Raw genomic sequence first — 16,037 nt, forward strand, 5'->3', positions numbered from 1 at the left:
AATCAGCAAAGGCTGAAATTTTAACTCAAAATCTGAGCTTTAAATAGCAATTTAAAAAACTCTCCCAGAATATTTTGCCTTCGTAAAAGCCAAACAAAATTTCTTAGATGCGAAAAATTTACAACCACTAAGAACAAAAGCTTTTAGAAAAAAAAAGAAAGAAAACATTCATCATGTTTTAGGACTAAATCTTCTAGATCATTTAATTATGCTACTAAGTACCCTGCAAGTGCATTTGCTGCTCTGATGGAGCCTGCCAGCAATCTAAGAGCAACTTCAACCCAAGTTGGCCACTGAATTTGTGACCTCGTCCCGCTCAAGACCACTTCCAAGCCCGCTGTCCTGGTGTCATCATCCCCACGCCTCCCCCACAGTCACTTGTGGGGCGATCCAGAGCCATGAGACTTCCCGTTAAATTCTTCAGCAATGGTTACCAGACAGTAATTTTGTGGACTACAAGCTAATGGAGAACAGAAACCCCGTTAACAATTTACATTGAGCTCCCATCAAGTGGCAGGCTGTGGTACTGCTACTGACCCGTCCTGACCCTTCAGGTCAGCCATTTGAAAACTAAAGGCCCCCCAGAATCTACCCTTGGATCTCACTTTGTTCATGTCATCTAAACTGTAAGCATCTTGTATGTATTTATCCAAAGCCCCTCTCCATTGAGCATCCATGAAGCTGTCTCTACATCCTTACTCTTACCATAATTAAGACTTCACAGAATCGTCTAGGTTGGAAGAGACCTCCAAGATCACCGAGTCCAACCTCTGACCTAACACTAACAAGTCCTCCACTAAACCATATCACTAAGTTCAACATCTAAACGTCTCTTAAAGACCTCCAGGGATGGTGACTCCACCACTTCCCTGGGCAGCCCATTCCAATGCCTAACAACCCTTTCAGTAAAGAAGTTCTTCCTAATATCCAACCTAAACCTCCCCTGCCGCAACTTTAGCCCATTCCCCCTCATCCTGTCACCAGGCACGTGGGAGAACAGACCAACCCCCACCTCTCTACAGCCTCCTTTAAGGTACCTGTAGAGAGCGATAAGGTCGCCCCTGAGCCTCCTCTTCTCCAGGCTGAACAACCCCAGCTCCCTCAGCCGCTCCTCGTAAGACTTGTTCTCCAGACCCCTCACCAGCTTCGTTGCCCTTCTCTGGACTCGCTCGAGCACGTCCATGTCCTTCCTGTAGCGAGGGGCCCAAAACTGAACACAGTACTCGAGGTGCGGCCTCACCAGAGCCGAGTACAGGGGGACAATCACTTCCCTAGACCTGCTGGCCACACTGCTTCTTATGCAAGCCAGGATGCTGTTGGCCTTCTTGGCCACCTGAGCACACTGCTGGCTCATATTCAGCTATCAACCAGTACTCCCAGGTCCTTCTCGGCCAGGCAGCTTTCCAGCCACTCATCTCCCAGCCTGTAGCGCTGCTTGGGGTTGTTGTGTCCCAGGTGCAGGACCCGGCACTTGGCCTTGTTGAACTTCATGCAGTTGACCTCAGCCCATCGGTCCAGCCTATCCAGATCCTCCTGCAGAGCCTTCCTGCCCTCGAGCAGATCGACACACGCACCTAACTTGGTGTCATCTGCAAACTTACTGAGGGTGCACTCGATCCCCTCATCCAGATCATCGATAAAGATATTGAAGAGGACTGGCCCCAGTACTGAGCCCTGGGGGACTCCACTAGTGACCGGCCTCCAACTGGATTTGGCTCCATTCACCACAACTCTTTGGGCCCGGCTACTCAGCCAGTTTTTAACCCAACGAAGCGTACGCCAGTCCAAGCCCCGAGCAGCCAGTTTCTTGAGGAGAATGTTGTGGGAAATGGTATCAAAAGCCTTACTGAAGTCAAGGTAAACCACATCCACAGCCTTCCCTCATCCACCAAGCGTGTCACTTTGTCATAGAAGGAGACCATAGAAGGAGGTTCGTCAAGCAGGACCTGCCCTTCATAAACCCATGCTGACTGGACCTGATCGCCTGGTTGCCCTGTAAGTGCCACATGGTGACACTCAAGGTAATCTGCTTGTTGCTAACACCAGTTACTCTCAGCCTGTGAAGGCAAACGGGAAGATTTAAATGAAACAACCTAATTTTTTGTTTGATTCCAGTAAGAAGCCTGTTTTCTGTTCCTGCAAAACACAAACACTGGGTAGCCCTGGATATCTAAGGCCATCATGTTCTCAAGGTAAATGTGGAAAAAAAGCCCAAAGAAGTAACTCTAGGGTTTTGAAAAGATGTCAAGAATTCGACAGGAAATTTTGCCAGCCTCGACTGAAAATCCTGAAGATGGTTATTGGTAACACACAGAAACAGTGAACGACAAGAATCAGCAGTTCCTTTTATCCTACTGTCTGTGCCTACACATAAGAAATCATCCACCTAACCAACTTCAAATAGTTCCTCTTTCCAGCACGCACTGCAGGAAAAACAAAGCTGCCTTTGTAGAGATGAACCCCTGCGCCCCGAGGCAGCAGACCTCGCAAACCCCGTGATACCTGGAGCCTTCTCCTTAACCCAAGTCCTGTCTACACCAACCAGGAAGGAACCTGCACAAACTAACACATCCAAAATAACTTTGTTCTATACAACATACCCTGAGTCAACCAAATACAAATTTAAACCAAAAAAATTACCAATATATAAAACGTAGTGTTTTTGGTTTTTTTTCCCTGAAGCACTGTAAAATCCAAGGCCGCCTGTCGAACAGCATTACCCAACCCAGTCAAATGCTTTCTTTGGTCTGTGACCAAGACAAAGCCTTGTTCCTGTTTCTTCACCCAAATGCACTGGATGCAGCAGTACAGCGTATCCCGAGACCACACGAAGGCTAATTCCACGTAATTGAGGCTGACGGACATTTCTGTATTCACTGACACTACAGTCACCTCTCACGCTGCTGCTTTAGCACCTTTTTGTGTGTTTTAAAGGAAGCGTGTGCATAGGGTCCACAGGCATCCAGATTTGCTTTTTGACACACTTAATTCATTTGTTAGCGGTTTGATGCACACTTTCCAGAAGACAACTCATGTATTTTTAAAAAGAAAGGAACTACGTTTTTTTCTTACTTAAAAGTTTCTGACATGTTTGGTTAGATGGATAGTCAGTTCTGGACCTTGTATTGTCCAACAGTCCTTAACAACACAGTTGCCTTTCATGCATCATCATCTTGTAATGCAACAAATTTCACTTGAACTATCTTCCTCTGTGCACCAAGACATGTATGTTGCAATACAGAAACTCTGACATTAAAAAAAAATAGTAGTTCAACTATCTTATGACCTGGAAAACACGCTTCCTATGACAGACTCAAGGAGATATTCTTATCTTAGTTTACTGAGAATAAAGTTGGGAGGGATGCCATGTAACCCTACAGGCAGCATGCAGAGGACCATGGACAGAGAGCCAACAGCCAACAGCCACAGTCCTCACATTTCCAAGTGGAAATGCAGTGAATAAAATGCTGAGACTCTAACCCAAATTAATATTCTACTTCAAATGACTGCAGAGGAGGTTTTGAAGGTGGACCCCGAACACCCAATAATCAGATTAAAAAAAAAAAAAAAAAAGAACAACCTAACATTTCTTACTAAAGAATACATCACCATAGTTTTTAATGCTTGTATTTCCATGTGCTTGATTTTTTTGAATTCTCTCCTGATAGAAAGCTGCCTCTCTTTGGTTTTGAGCTAATGGCATTTGCCAAGCTTCCTTTCCATCCTTTAGCATCGCAGTTCCCCATTCCACGCAGACACTGCTGGAAGAGCTCTTGTTCTCCTTCCCTTCTCACCCTCCCTGACAGACACCCCCTGTACGTGGCCAGACACGTGAACCAACCCAATTATTCGTCCCCTTCCCACCAGGGAATGCCCCCAGCACATGTGTACAGGTGTATTTATAATTCCTAGCACTCCGCCGGCAGTGCTCTCCTGGCCCGGTCCCCTCGGCAGATGGACAGGTGCCCACACCTAGGAGCTTGGCCTGACAACCCTAAAGCTGCCAACACCGATTCCCCATACTGTCCACAGATGCTCACAGCCTTCTCGGGAAGGAAAACCAACATTTTCAATAAAGCACGGTCTCTCCTCTGCAGGATACGGCTCTTTGCATATATCTGCTAACAACATTGCTGTATTTCTCCACCGCCTCCCCGGGTTTCTCCTTTTTGACAAACTCTCCAGCATTTGTTCTAGATCTAATTAAAGTCCCTTATCACCATGGCGAGAGGGGGGCAAGGTCTAACAAAACAGCATTAATGAACTGATTGCTTTCACTGGGCACATACGGCACTATAATCCCTAAGACTGGAACGTATCTACACTTGGAAAAAAAAATCAAGTGAAGCTTGTGTTGTTTACATTTTTACAAGAGTTTAACTAGAAGCCCACGTAAAATTGGGTTAATCCACCAGCACCTAAGAACTTATTTTAATGGGAGATTTATGCTGGTTGGGACAGCCAACTTCATCCTTTTTCCTCCCCTGAGCATATGCACAAGTCTTGTGTCTACCATCTGACTCTTCTTCAAAGAGATGAGTTTCCCATAAACTTCATTAGTTAGATGCAGTTTTTATAGGTAATTCAGAACCTCTTCCCACCTTTCTGGGTTATTAAATCTATTAACATCCCAGGATATCGTTATGTAAGTACTGCTCATCTCCATTATGCAGCAGAATTAGAAGAGAGCTATTAGAACCGAGTTTGCCGTGTTTCATCTCATCCTCTACGTGAACTCAGGCACCAGAAGCAAACTAACCTGCACAGGATGTGGCTTTGATACTGAAGAGAGCGACAAGAAGGCAAGGAGAAGAGGAGGAGACCAAGCCCACGAGGAAGGTAAGGCTTACACGTTTCAGGCGAGTGCTGTGAGGAAGGTACGGTGCCCTACGAGCACAAATTCTGCACTCCGCCCTCCATTTGTCTCCTTCATCTCTCCTTTCATTTTCAATCCAACTTCCAGTCACATCTGAGTTTTTCAGTACCACCTACAGTCAACCTAGACCAACCCTTGGAAGGATCCCCTCCAAGAAATGTCTAGTTTAAACGCTTACAGAAACTGTTCTCCATATTTCTACTCCCTCTTAGTTTAGGTTCAACTGGCTCCCCAGATGCTTTTTGAAGAAACTGCTAAAACAGGTCATTTTTTGACAGGAAACCAGTCCTGGCCAACAGTAATCTTCAGAAAGATCTCTCCACCTTTTACTGGAATAGAAAGCTTCAGAAGAATAGCGTGAGCCTTTTAATTAAGTATGATAGCTCCTCTACGTCATATAAAAAGGAAGAAGAAGTTCTATGTGCTAAACTTTGAAAAATTGCCTCATTTTTTCAGCACTTAAGGAATATGCAAACTGAAACATGCAGGGTATGCTTACCTTGTTGGCTGGTCCAAAAGGCTTCAGCTGATGCTGCATTGGAGCCACGTGTCCCCAAAGGGGATGCCAGTGGCCACTGCCCCGTCTCAGTAACGGAGGTAAGGACAGCATCTCTTTTCCCTAAATTTCTCACTGTTCCAGGCCCACCCCTCCTGCCAGCCCATTTGCTTCTCAGCTTTCTCTAGAGACACAGCCAACATTGTACGTGCTGAAGGATCCTCCCCAGCCAAACCAGCCCCGTTAGATAGGTGTAACGGAGCATCCTCACAGGTCCGTCCCAAGGCACGAGGGGCCGCAAGCACTGCTCAACAAGGAAGGCAGCAACCCTGTCACTGGCATAGGGCCTTCTGCCTCCAGTTCTTATTTTGTGTAGTAATCAAAATTTGAGGCTCAGATACAGGACAAAATAGAAGGTTTTATAAAAAACAACTGTATATGAAAAGAGCCAAGGGATACCACACACAAAGAACACTAAAAATACGAGGAGTCAATTGTAGCAAGAGAGGAAACGTTTTTTCTAGAAGAACTAGAGAAGTGTTTTTAAAGCAGTGGTTGTTACAATGATCAGCACCAAGACACCTGGACTCCTTCAACACACACCACATGCTTCAACTAATTTTCACAACACTCCAGGGAAGCAAACACCTCCATATTAACAATCCCATTACACAAGCAAGGCGAGCAGGACAGAAAAACGGCGTCAGCACCCTACATCCAGTAGAGAAATGGCATGTGTGAGTGTTGGTGTGAGGACTGAGCTTGGGCTTGCTTGGCTCAGACCACTACACAACACCTGCCTTGCATTTTCAGTGTACACCTACCTACGTTCACTGCTTCAGAGCGTGGCTTTGGATCCATCTTCTGTCCCTCCTGTTTGTTAAATGCTCAGCCTGCTTGGTCATCCTGCCCTCTGAACAATCACACATTTCCTAGTGTAAATGGGCTCCTCTGCTGCACACCCGGCCAAGCATTAAATGCTGCTAATGACGCTCGTCATGGGCTGTTTGTTCTCTGTCCTCTCTGCAGGAGAGGAGCATGTGCGCCGGTTGGGATGGTTTTTAATAAATACGTGTTTGCTCTCAGGGTGGCACAACAAGACCACAACCAACACGTGACTGATACAAACACAAATAGTGCATGCTGCTACGCGCTCATGCCGGGTGCCCAAGGTAAAGAAATGGTCCTGGCACCCAAACCAGAGCCAGTCTGGGACCTGTTTACATGACCTGGGACACCGCACCGCTGTCACACGCATACTGATCTCCATGAGACGGGGCACAGCACTGCCCAAGGACTGCTACAGAGGGGCTCAGCACCAGCACGAGGATGGCCATAAAATTCAGAAGGCCATTCATCTACCAGACAGTGACTTTTTTCGGATCAAGTTCTCCCCAAATGCAAAGCTACTTAAGTCAACAAACGCCACACAATCATAACGTAGGCCTCTTGGCTTTGTTTAGCCAATGTAATTTGAATTCCAGGAATCCTTTGCTTGCAGGGACGCTGCATATACATTCAGAAAACAAACACAATATAACATGAATGTAGTACACAGGTTTGTGATGAGCATTGCTTGTCCCTGTCAACTGGCTGCGCTGATGAATAACACTTACGATGGATCAGATCGCCCACTAACTATGACCGCAGCCTTCCCGTCTCCAAAAGCCACGTGCTTCTCCAATTAATTGCTCAGAACTAATTGTCAGATGTAATTTTCAACCAGCAATTTCTTCTTGCCTTCCTCCTCCTTAACACATTCCTTTCACACGCATTCCCTGCAGCACCTGACTCGCTCAGCAATCTTCCTCCTTCCTCACGCTCATGCATTATGTCCTAGACCTAATCTCTCCTTGCAGCTTCTGAGCAGAGCTCTTCCAGGCAGCTGACATTTAAATAACTTCTGTATTGACTTTCCTCTGCTGTACCTCGAGCCCTCCTTGTTTTCCTTGTGTTCATATTCCAATTCAGCTCCGCACAGCTATTGCGGAGGATATTGGAACGCAGCTTGACTGATAATCAATAAATACCTTTACCCTGCAGTTCCTCGGATGCAAGGCGATTGCGTCCCCTCTCCTCACATGCATACTGGCTATTTTGGATAAACTTACAAGGGCAGAAGAAGGTTCTTCCCAAACCTGGTTTCAGACACCGCTAAGCCCGTGAACTTTCCTTTAACTCGCATTAAACTGATACAACTTTTAATTAAAAAAGTAATTTTGAAAAATTGCTTGTGCGGTGTGTAAGGTGATGTTCAGACAGCATCACTGATCCCCAGAGTTCTGCAGCCTTGAGTTTAATAAACTGAATTTTCAAAAGTAAACACAGCTTGCATCAAGCACAAGCCCTTCTATTCCAGGCCAGCCTTCCTCACGCACCCCTCCGCAGCGGGCAGAGGCGGCTTGCACCATGGGGGTTCAACCCCAGGGGTGCTGTCAGGGTGCTCAGCCCTCACCACTGCCCACTGCCTCCATCCCATGGGGATGCCAAGAAGCAGGAATTCACACCCGAGAGCATGTAACCCTGCCACCAGCTGGGTTAGCACACTCCAGCCTTCGATGGCTGTCGCTTGGTATTTATTTTGCCTCGTGCTTTATTTCCCGCAGCAGGCGATCTAGCAGAGGGGGAAGGCAAAGGGGAGAACAAAACCAAAACAAAAACCAAACTGGGATATGTTGCTGTAGGCAGAAGCAAGCCAAAATTGTTCTCTGGTTTCCTTCTGCTTGCTTTTATAACTGTTCACCTGCTCTTGCTGGCAGAGGCTTTTTAATGGAACCGTTTGACTCATCTCCAACGCGTCAGGAGTTGGGACATCGATGCTGACATCCCACTGTCCTGTACACGAGGCTCCGCAGCCCCTTGGCCCATGGTGAGCGCCTCCACACAACCAGGACAGGCGAGCCTCAGAAAGCAAACATGTTGAGAAGCAGCACGCGCTGCGCTGATCCGAAACAGCAGGCATTTGGTTGTTAAGTCAATGTTATTAAATATAAATACAGCGTTTACCACTTTCATCTTTGCTTACTTGCATTGCTGCTACTGCAAAGCTTCCAAGGTCATTAGAAATGTCAAACGGGGATGGTGGCGTTACCTCCTCTTGCCTGTTCCACCAGGAAATTGTAGGGTTGCATGTGACTTCTTCCGGCCAGCAAAACCCCGTATAGTTCCTCATGTATTTCTTCAGTCAAAGAAAGCAGCTTCAAAGGTTTTGTTGTCCAGTGCAATAACACGAACACTTTAATGCTCAGCAACGCCCAGTGACGCATTTCATTCCTGTGTCCCTCAGCTCTAAGCACAACTTCTGCTTACCCAGTGAGACTGAGCTTTGCCAACACCTTATTTCATTAAACGGACATTCAGATTTGGTCTCAGTTCCACAAGATACTTAAGCATCTGCCCAAACACGATGTGTGCAAATACTTCAGTGAGGTCTGATTTTAGGCTATCTGGCAACACATACAACAAACTCCAGAAGATACAACACTACTTCTTTATCTGAAGAGCTCTACTCTGCAGATCAGCCTTTCAGAGCTGTGCTAGTTTCAGCTGTAACAAGCTCTTCACACTTTTTGTAACTAATGGGCTCCACATATTCATCTCCAAAGAGATAAATTCCCTTCCTCCCTTTCCCTTTTAAATAAGCCAGGCAACATTACAAAAAATAACATCTGTGCCACAGTTATGCAAGAAGCAGCATGATCACCATTAAGCTGCGCACTACAAAAATAGCTGATTTTTTTTTTTTTAATGAACAAAGGTTCACCTTTAAGCCTTGGGATCAGAGAGGTTTTCAGTGCCACCTCTGTTCCTTGCTTACACTAAGCTACCTGCTCTGCTGCCCCTCCTTGTTGCCGTCATGATGGGGAGTTCGAACACAGGTGGTACGAACAGCACGGACGGTCTGATTCTGGCTGGAAAGGGCTTAAACATGCAGTAAGAAGAGGAAGAATCCCCAAAGTGTTGTTAGTACGTGTATACGTTTTATTGGAGTATGCAAACAGCATTATATATTTTCTTGCAACGCTTAGCAAGCCTTCTCTTTTCATAAATATAGGTCAGCAGAGCTAAACTCTGTTTTTGCCTCAACTCCCACTTTAAATGCATAAAGAATTAGATTTTTAGGGAGCAGAATGAAAGAAATGGTCTATTTCATGCTATTATGTACCCAGCCAAGGATCCCAAAGGGTTTGTTTGGGCTTTAAAAACAAAACAAAAAACCCTTGGCATTTGTCAGGCTAAAACCATTTTTCTTTGGTCTTTGCACAACCATCCTTCCCAGATTTGAATAAATAACATCAAACAAATTCCCCTGAATTCCATTACCATGGCATGCGCAGAAGTTGCTGAAGGACGCAGAGCAAGGCGGGGGCACATTCGATGGCAGAGGAGGAAGGGGGGCATCCTGCACCACCCCACGTCCCACCGCTGCCTCAGCACCCGTAACGCCGAAGCACGGAGCTGTCCAAGGAGCCGCGAAGATCGCGCTCAGCAGCTAAAACACCGCAGGGCGTTGCTCTGCCCATAAACACCTTGGGGCATACTGAAAGGTACCAACTAGACCGTGAGCTACTCCGTAGTTTTGTGCCTCTGCTCTTCATGGACTCACACTTGCAAATTCACGTGAGATTCCAGCTGGCCCCTGCAGTAAAGGGCCACGTCCCACCACATACAACCTAATACCGTGTCCTTAAATCCTCCTCCCCACCACCGCACTCGCTGGTCCCTGGCTCTCCTGGCTGCTGAGGACCAGGTTGGGATGCCCCAAGGCAATGGCTGCATGTGGGTCTTCTGCTTCCTGCCACCACCGGGGCCAGCTGGGGCACCTGGGAAGCTCACCCACGGCCCCTCTGAAGTCGCCCAGATCCAGCCTTTGGGAGGGGAGAGGAAATCCTTTGCCCTGAGCGTGCCGGCAGGTGGCACAGATGGAGGTGAGCGCTGCAAACAAGGGAGGAAGGACAGATGTTGCTAACGAGGGGGAAAAAACTGATGGAGGGACTGGGATAGCACAGTTAACACGTTAATCAGAAATTGCTAATTCCATCCCTCCCTCCTACACGCCGGTAACCACCAAAGAGCCAACACGGCTGTCACAAACCGACAAGGTGCTCGCTGTGCCCAGTAGCCACCTCGCCTCCCGAGGGGCAAACCCAGCCCCAGGCCTGATGGCCACAAAGCGTCGGGTCCTGGACCCACACGGCTATTAGCCTGGTACTCTACACGTGCACAAACCCCAAACCAAAGGTAAATCCAAGCTGCCAGCTCGCGCTACCTGACGGAGCGATGAATTCTGAGCCAACCAACTCAAGGCCATCAGAAAATTCACCCTTTCAAACCAGAGACCTCTTGTGAACACAGCGGGCTGCCCAGCCTGCTGCTCCCATGCAGAAAGGCTGGTGTTACAGCAGCTAAGACGAGGAAAGGGCCAGCTCAAACAGAGAAAGAAAGCAGGGAAAGAATTAGTTCAAATTAAAGAAAGAAGCAGGCACAATAAACAAAAACGCTTTTGCTGCAGTACCGACTCCCCATCAGACGATGAGCTACCCAGACAAATACGACAATTAAGTCAGCGAAGGTTACTGGGTTAGGACAAATTATGCTTTCTGCAGGAGGTTTCAGCTGATGGTTTCTCCGCATTTGCCGTGCCCGACTGGGTTACCCACGTAGCTCCCCTGCTCCAGCTGAACTTGCAGGCACCAGGGCCAGTGATGGTCCTAAACGCGCCCCGAACCCAGTGCTGCTCGTCAGCCCGCTGCGCTCTCGCAGCGACGTTCAGCTGATGTATCTCAAAACCAATACATCACACCCACCCACAAAGGGTCCGTGACGAGCCGCCGCACGGACAGGTGATTTTGATGTACTGGATATCCTCGGATAGACATAAACAAACCACAGGAAATTACCGCAAGTCACTCCCTACAGAGGCAGCAGGGTCACGAAGATCGGGGTTTGCTTGTTTGCTTTAATATGAACTGAAAAATTGTGGTCAGCGGCAGGCTTTCCCTTCTCATGTTCCCAAAAATTCCACCCACCCCTCCACGTTAAAGGCACCTACTGAGCCAACCTGCTCATGCAATGTCTGAAAAACGTGTTTTTTCTTCAGAAAAGTATTCATAGCTAAAACAACCCCTCTCCCCACCAGTCTCGTTCACAGAACCAAGAAGAACTCAAATTATTCCACACCCTACAGGGGGAACATGGGTAACGCCCGGTCCGCAGAGCGCAGTCAGAGCCTGGGTCTGCAGCCAAAGAGTGGGAAATTGGGACCAGTGCAATGGACGGGAAAGAACTTTTTTTTAATATATATATATATATATATAAAACTTATAGTTTCAGCTAAAATACTAAAAATTAAAGAAGAGCTTCAGTGGCACTTCTGAAGAATGAAAAAAAGGCTTTGGAAGCTTTAGATTTGAAGCTTCACAAGCTTCTTATGAAAAATGCAAGCTTTGAAAAACTTCTGAAGATTTAATGTTCTTACTTTGGGCTCTCCTACTGCCAACGAACTATGGATGCTGTAACTAATAAAAAATAATTAATGTCAATAAACAGGCTTTTCAGAAGGCCTCAGCTTCTCTTCTCCATCAAAGACACAAGCCATTCAGCGGTACATTATGCTGGAAACAAAATCCATGGGGCCCCCCTCCTCCCTATGCCCAGTTCTTCTGCCCTAAGACTTGCCATCAAAACCTCTCCTGGATACTTTCTAAGCGCAAGGAAAGGAATCAAGACTTGTTTTTCTCAGCACCCAGCTCCAAAGGCAGCCCCCACACCCCTAGAAAGGGTAAGGGTGTTTCAGAGAGGCGTTAGAAATGGCTCAGTGCACGAAGCAAGCCGGAGCAGTGCCAGGCCTCGTGGTCCGGCGTACCACGGTCACACCAAAGGGCAAGAGCAGAAAAGCTGGGAAAGAAGATCAACCCGAAACCTCTAGTGACACATCCACCCATACTCTGAAGGCACGGCACAAACAAAATTTATTAAAAGAAGAGAGAGAGAAATACAGGATCAGTGAAAGAAGCAATTAGGCAGCAGAATTTTCTATCACGGGAGGCTATCGAGACGAGAGCTTGGATAAATTAGGCATTTTGTAATAAAAAAGAGTTCCAGAGCTTTGTTAAAACCACACAGAACTGCGGGTGTGAGCCCGGGCTGCCGGGCACCAACCACCTCCCGTACCCGGCAGGGTGGGAAGGAAACCAAGCCCCGGCCCCGCGCTCACCCCACCTGAGAGGGACGCCAGAACGCCTCCTGTATACAAGAAATTCTCCAGATTTAAAGTTTTAACACGAGCTAACAAATGCCAGGGATGAAAGAAATCCCGGGATGAAAGATCTCCATGACACCTGCTTTGAATAAAAAGGCACCGCTGCAAAAATATCAGAGACCTGCTGGTCTGGAGCCTTTGCTCCACGCCATTCCCCAGACGTCAATTTGGGAGAGATGTGCACAAAAGCGGCGTTACACAGATTACACGCTATTCCCCGCAAACAAAATCCACCCGCACCGCTGCCTCGCTGCCCAAAGCACTGCAGAACCAAAGCCACCTCCTCCGTGAGGGGACGCGGTTAGGGATTTAGGGATAAGGCACGCGGCCGCGTTCATCGCCGCCTTGCGTGGCTCCTTCCAATGCCTTCACTGCAGCTCGGCTTTACCGGACACCCCCAAAACCCTAAAAGCCAGGGCTGTGAAACCAACAATGCCAACACTTGGGCACAACAGTGGGGTGGTTTATCCCAAATTTGTGCATCCTTCAGACAAAATCCATGCCCAGCACACGGATGCTTAAACCAAGCAACTGCCTCTGGTGTTCCTAACCTCACCGCTCAGCTCGCAGCACTGGGATGCAACCACTACGGGACGTCCACACCACGAGGGCACGCAGGAGCCTTCACCAAATGCACTTGGTTTTACACGACACGCCTTGTCTGCTCGCTGACCACCTGCCCGGATGCCCAGGTAGCGATGAGAAAGCCAACGCAAACTGCGCTAGCAGGACACAAAGACTCAGCACCAAAAGAAAGGCACAACCCTCGCCCAGGTGAGGAGACAGGGTCTGGCACATCTCAGGTGGATTGCATCGAAATTATTTTGCTCCCAACTCTCAGAATATCTTTCTGTGAACGCCCTCACAGAACAAAAAGTGCTGTTATTGAGAGACAACAGTGATTCTGCTGCATTTGATGCTCACTCCACCTGCCTCGCCAGGCCAAGCACAAAGCCGGCGACCACAGCGTCCATGCGGGACTCGGGCGAAGCCCGGAGCTCGCGCCACTCTCCTCCCCAAGGAAAAGAGTATTTCCCAACATTGCCTGTGACAGGGCACAAACTTTAAGGGGACCATTCGCTGGGGAAATCAGCGCGGCTGGAATGGAGATGTTATTGCTCTGGCCACGACGGGCAAGGTGGGTTATCTGAGACGCGCTGCTGCCCTACCCGCTGGTGTCGTGTCCTACACCTGGGCTGCCAGCCCGAGCCGCGCTCCTTTGTCTGGCGATACTTCCTCCCCAGGCCTCCTCCCGGTTTTGCAAACTCGTCCAAGTCTTTTCAACACAGAAAGGGAGAAGATACACCAAAAACATCCACAAGACATCGCCCCCTCAGAAGGAGGACCCCACCAAAACACCGCCCTACGCAGCCGCGCTCGCCGACAACCACCCGGCCACAATTTTCTCCCCTTTTCTATTCCCCCCCCCCCCCCCATCTAAAAGACTTCTCACTGACCATCTGCAAGGGGAGACGGAGCTCTACTCCAAAAGACAGCAAGCACAAAAAAAAAGGAAAGACGAAAACGCCCAAAGGCCCCCCCGCGCCCCCTGAAGCAGAACGAGGGGCAGGGGGAGGGAGGGGAGACGCGGGCCGGAGGCTCCCCTTCGCTGCCCGCCTTTCATTTCTGCTGAGCACTCGGACTGGCTCCCTTTATTCGCAGCCGGATACGCGCTTTCAAAGATACTGTACTACTGTGTAGGCCGACCGGGGGACTCTCTTTTTTTCCCTTAGTTAGAGCTTTTGGGAAAATAATTATTCACCAGCACCGCCGTCGCAAACGGAGAGAGCCAAATCAATGCAGCTTTGTACGGGCCGCCGCCAGCGCAGAGCCCAGCGCCGGGGACCCGCAGGCACTGCCCAAGGCCCGCGGCACCGCTCCGCCCTGTGCCCACCCTCCCCGCGGGCTTCACGCGCTCCGACAGCGACATCCGAAAACACACGGCCAGGCTTTAGCCCCTTGAAAGGAAAAAAAAAATAAAATAATAACAATAATAGTAATAACCATCATAGCGTAAAGCGTTGGTGCAGAGCAGGTTTATTCGCCGAACAGGTTGATTTATGTAGCGGACTCGAGGCGCATCCAAACCTACTACGGGCTTACATAATTGCCATCCGTTTCACGGGTCCGGTCCTTTTGTCAAATATTTATTTACCAGAAGTGGTTCGCCAGCAATCGCCGTTGCAGCCCCGTAGCTGCACGGCGCCCGGCGCGGGGTGCCAGCCGGCAGCTGGGGGCTGCCTTTGTGTTTTGGGGGGGCTGGGGGGTGATGGGTTTTGGTTTATTTTTTTTTTTCCCCATAATTTCTGTGGTGCTCTGCGAGCCGGCGGCCTGTGGGGCTGGGGATGGAAAGGAAAGGATGGGAAATGGAAAGGAGGGAAGGGAAAGGGAAGGGAAAGGAGGAGAAGGGAAAGGAAAGGATGGGGAAGGGAAGGGAAGGGATGGGGAAGGGATGGGGAAGGGAAGGGAAGGGAAGGGAAGGGAAGGGAAGGGAAGGGAAGGGAAGGGAAGGGAAGGGAAGGGAAGGGAAGGGAAGGGAAGGGAAGGGAAGGGAAGGGAAGGGAAGGGGCCGGCCAGATGGCTCATTATCCTCCCGGCAGCCGCATTCAGGAGGGCTAGCAGACAATGAGGCGGGTTTCATCCTGCCCCCCGCTGCCCCCTTCCCCTTCCCCCCCGCGCCGGGGGCCGCTCCCCAGCCCTCCCTTCCCCGCAGGCCCCGCGCGGTGCGGGCAGGCCGCGGCGGCGGCGCCCCCGGCCCCCTCCTTCCTCCCCCTCCGCCCTCCTCCTCCTCCTCCCCCCCGGGGGTCTCTCCCCCTTCTCGCCCCCCCCCCCCCCCACCCCGGGACTCACCTCAGCGCCGGGCCCGCGAGGGAGGAGGCGGCGGCGGCTCCTCAGGGCCCGGCGGCGGCCGCGTCCCCCCCCGCCGCCCCTCTCAGCGCCGCTCCATGCGCGCAGGTGGAGGCGCCCGCCCCTTCCCTCCCCCTCCCTCCCCACCCTTCCCCTCCCCGCTCGGCCGCCGCCATTGTTCCCCCGGCCGCGGGGCCGCGCGGCGCGTCCCCGCGGCCCCTCACGGAGGGCTCGGGAGCGCGCGTGGCGGGCGGGGAAGGACAGGGCGGGACGGGACGGGACAGGGCGGGACGGGGCGGCCTCACCTGGTGGTGTCCGTGCCGCCGCCGCCTCCTCCGGGCCCCGCTGCAGCCGCCGGGGCCCCGCCGGGGAGGGGCAGCATCGCCGCCCGCCGCCGCTCCGCACCGCGGCGGGGCCGCTGTGGAGAGGGAGAGGAGGGAGGAGAGGGAGGGAAGGAGGGAGATGGAGGGGGGGAGGGACCCGGCCCCGCCGCCCCCCCCCGCCGCTGAGGGGAGCGGGCGGAGCGGGGAAGGCGGCGGCGCCCCGTCAGTGAGGGG

General features: G+C 50.3%; 1 protein-coding gene across 9 annotated transcripts in view; it reads right to left on the reverse strand.

Annotated features, from left to right (window-relative positions):
• The window catches only part of NEXMIF (neurite extension and migration factor), a 197,623-nt gene that overhangs the window by 123,451 nt on the left and 58,135 nt on the right, over positions 1-16,037 (reverse strand). For 2 of the 9 annotated variants that reach the window (XM_080553924.1, XM_080553939.1), the window contains exon 1: positions 1-15,310. This exon is cut by the window's left edge. The gene's annotated coding sequence lies outside the window, so the exon portion shown is untranslated. Of the gene's footprint in view, positions 15,311-15,483; positions 15,600-15,785; positions 15,945-16,037 lie in introns of those variants that run through there. The other 7 variants (XM_080553923.1, XM_080553925.1, XM_080553927.1 and 4 more) reach the window with 7 other exon arrangements.

Source organism: Anser brachyrhynchus, assembly GCF_964034855.1.
Source record: "Anser brachyrhynchus genome assembly, chromosome: 13".
Taxonomy (NCBI): Eukaryota; Metazoa; Chordata; class Aves; order Anseriformes; family Anatidae; genus Anser; species Anser brachyrhynchus.